Source organism: Arachis ipaensis, chromosome B04 (assembly GCF_000816755.2).
Source record: "Arachis ipaensis cultivar K30076 chromosome B04, Araip1.1, whole genome shotgun sequence".
In the NCBI taxonomy this organism is placed as follows: domain Eukaryota; kingdom Viridiplantae; phylum Streptophyta; class Magnoliopsida; order Fabales; family Fabaceae; genus Arachis; species Arachis ipaensis.
Genome location: NC_029788.2, coordinates 9634727 through 9638801, shown reverse-complemented (window position 1 = coordinate 9638801; position 4075 = coordinate 9634727).

The window sequence follows — 4075 nt, the reverse complement described above, 5'->3', positions numbered from 1 at the left end:
TTATTTTATGAGGAAGATTTGATGCCTTTTTAGGTTTTAGTAGGGATTGTCATTTGGCTAAGAAACCGGATCTCCATGCAAATTATAGGGAAGAATACAAATTTTTGTGGACAAAATTATAAGGTAATTTGCTTGTATAGTTGTTTTAGGGTCTTCATCAATTATTTAATCTACACTTTCTATTTTATATTTCACATTTGAACTTATATTTACACTTTTTTCATGATGTATAATTTTCTTTTTCTAAAATTTTATGTCCATCTAATTAAATTATCACTATTAATAAAACATTTTTAATGAATTGATTGACACTATATGTATAAAAAGAGGACAAGTAAGATAAAGGTCAACAAAAACATATTTCATAGAGGTAAATACTTTATATATTTTTAAAAAGGTAAATACTTTATGAGCAATGTTAGGGAACAAAAGGGTATTAGCCAAAAATCAGCCAAATACCTTTGGGTGAATCTAAAATCTCTACGAGTTAATATACATGGATGTTTTTTCTGCTAAGTATCAGAATGTTTCTTTTTTATACTAAGTGGATGTTGTTTTATATATTTTTCGAATTTTTTTGTATTACAAATGTGAATGTCTCTATTTTTTTAAGAATTTCATAATTTTTTTTAAATTTTATAGATATTTAATTATTTTTGTTAAAATATAACTGGATATTTCTTTTGTTAAGTATTAGGATATTTTTTTTCATATTAAATGAATTCTTTTTTATATTTCTGTAATTATTCAAGGACTCCTTTTGACTAAAATCAAGTGTGTAGTTTGCAGTCTCTTTAATCATGGGCATGTGTGCGAAAGGTTGCTGAGCCAAACTTTGTTGAACTGGTTGCAGGATAGGACGGTGGTTAATTGGGCCAGGTTGTTGATTGGGATTATAAACCGGCTGCTGTTGGATAGGAGGGGTACCTTGGCCTTGAACAGGTGAAGCCATATGCAGTCTCTGTAATTGCTTCCGGTCGAAAGAGCTAGTGGAGGTGACGAAGATGTGTAGGGAGATGAAGAGGATGGTGCCGGAGATATTGGAGGTGGAGGTTGATTCGAAGGGAGGGTCGGGGATAGTGGAGGCCGCGATGAGGGTTTATGCGGAAAAGGAGAGTGTGGTGGAGGTGTTGCAAGCAATGCAGGGAATAGAGGCGGCGATGAAAAGATCCTTCTTCGGTTACAAGCAGGTTGTGGCGGTGGTGATGGAGAGTGTTGAGGCTGGCGGGAACCGAGTTGGTTCCGGCGACTCGCTGATAGAAGAGGAGTGGGTCGCGGTGGGAAGGCGGAGAGAGCCTGACGGTGAGAGAGAGAAGTCTGTAAGTGTGATTGTTGGAGGTGGGTAGGTTAATGTGAGAGAGAAGATGAACGTTTTTATAGGTTTTAATTAGGTTTACTTAATCTTTTAAATTTTTTAAATTTTAAATTTAAAAAATTAAAAATTAATTAATTATTAATATAAATTAATGTGATTTTGTTTAGTTTTTGGCTGGTAACCTTTTGGTTCTATATACTTTTCCATACTTTATATATTTCATATATTAATTCGTACAAGACACAGGTAGATATACTAGTAACATATATAAAATTATAATGGATAGTCTTAACTTCAATTTCTTCATATATAAATAGAGGTTCGGACAAGTAACATAGAGGTCAACAAAAACATAAAATTATAATGGATAGTCTTAACTTCAATTTCTTCCTTGTGTCATCATCATTTGCTGAAATGTAGTTTTAGTGGGACAAAACTTTGTTGTTGTTGTACTAGTAGAACAAAGACTTCCTTTATACTAATTCTATCATTAGGAGAGTCATGAGAGCAATCCAGGCTACTTTTATCACCAAGGCCTTGAAATCAATGGAATTTGAGCAACTGCTGATGACTTTTAACAAGATTTCTATGGCGAAGATTTCGCATTGCTTCACATTCAGCATCAAAGCTTCTTGGTGCTTGTTGTATTTCCAAGTTGAATACTTTAACAGCAACCACAGTTCCATTTGAAAGCTCACCTCTAAAAATAGAACCTAAACCCCCTCTTCCAATAAGATTGCTCTCATCAAATTTCTGTGTTGCCTCCATGAGTTCAAATTAGAAAATTCGACTTGGAAATCGAAACGATGGAAAGTCTTCAGCAACTTAACCCTTTCTTAGTTTTCTTCTGTATATCAAAATAACTGCACATGTAAGAATCATGCATAATACAATTAAGGGTATTGTCAATTTCAGAGCTTTGGATCTCCTACTATGTTTTGCACCATCATTGGAACATGGTGGGACTCTAAAATTTGGTCTTCCATAGAGTCCATCATTCATCATGAATGATTCAGATTTAAAATTTATATACTTGGCACCATAAAAAATCTCACCATGTAGCCTATTATATGACAAGTTTATAAACTTGGGATTAACAATGTTCACAAAGGACTAAGGAATGGTTCCTGATAAAAGATTATGAGAAAAATAAAGAAATTCCAAACTCAACATGTTCCCAATTGAATTAGGAATAGGCCCTTGTAACATGTTATAGGCTAATGAGAGATTTAATATTCTTTGTAAGCTACCGATTCCGGTGGAAATTTTTTCTGAAAGCTTGTTATGTGAAATATCCAAATTGATCACAGCATTCATGCTATTTATCTCAGCTGGCTAAGACCCTTCAAGACTATTGAATGATAAATTTACCTCCAAGATATTACTGAGACTCCAAAGTGTGGAAGGTATTGTGGAGGTTAGATTGTTAGAATCTAAGTAAAGTATTCTTAGAGAAGAAAGATGATCCACACAACTTGGAATTGTCCCAAAATTTTGTTATAGCTAAGAATCAACTGGTTCAAATTCTAAATCCTGAAAAATTGTTCTGGAATAGAACTATTTAGCCTATTTTTTGAAAAAGTCCAACAGTTGAAGAAGCTGTAAGTTTCCAATTGTGCTTGGAATCTCTCCAACAAATTGGTTGTTATACATGTTTAAATCATATAGGTTTTTCAAGTTTTCAATCTGTGGAGGAATTTCACTCTTGATGTTACAACTCCTCACATCAAACCTTTTGAAGAAATTGTGAAAGATTTCCAATGGCGTTTGGAAGTGTTCCACCAAGGGGATTAAATGCTAAAATAATCTTTGTCAATTGCCTGCATTGTGTGAGTGAATTGAAGAGACCAAGACCACCAGTGAAGTTGTTTCCCAAGAGATATTAGGAGTTGGAGATTTCTTAAGTTGTCAATTGATTTTTCACCTGCTTTCAAATCAGTTATAAAGAGCATTTAATGCTCTCGACACAGAAATCGAAGTGACGCCCCAAGCAATGGTTGGAAATAACTCGCGCATTGGAGCCATGAACTTCGTCAATGGGTTCTCGGGCTAGATAAGACTCGACCCGTGAAAGCGCAGGTGACTCGGACATAGCAACCATAAACTCCGAGCTTCACGGCCTGGTACGTTGGGGGCACTGTTTCGACCTGACCCGACAAGGGTTCCAGATCCGATCACGAACCATCAACTTGACTTGTTGCTCAACCCGAATCCAGGCGCCGCCTCACGTCTTGCTAAAGAAACCTGGACAGCTAGCAAAAACTTTCAGGCAGATGGCCAAGAGAAGAGAGCCCACCTGAGTTCAGAGTACAAATGAGGAGGGACCTACCTGTCACCTTTTTATCCTATTCAGCCTCCTCATCTTACGAACACTAACTTTAGAATTAGAGTGTTTTTGCAGGTGGTTCCACCCGCTGACCTATCGACAACTCAGATTATTATCCTCCTCGAGAAGCTCGCGCTCAAGTCCAAATCTACCATCTCACCAGTTGCTCCAACCTCAATCCCATCCAAACCGTCATTTACCCGAACAAGCGAACAGTGATATTGTGTATACAGCTAAAAAAATTCAGCTCAATGTACTAGATATGTTATAGTTTGATTTTATTTTTCTACTTCTCTCAATTTTATTTAATACAATTTTAAGTACTCGTATTATTGTAGTTGTATGATTAATTAAATATTCTATTTTAAAAAAAATCTTTAAATTTTAAAAAACAATTTAAAATTTTAATTACATTTAAGATATATACAAAATCT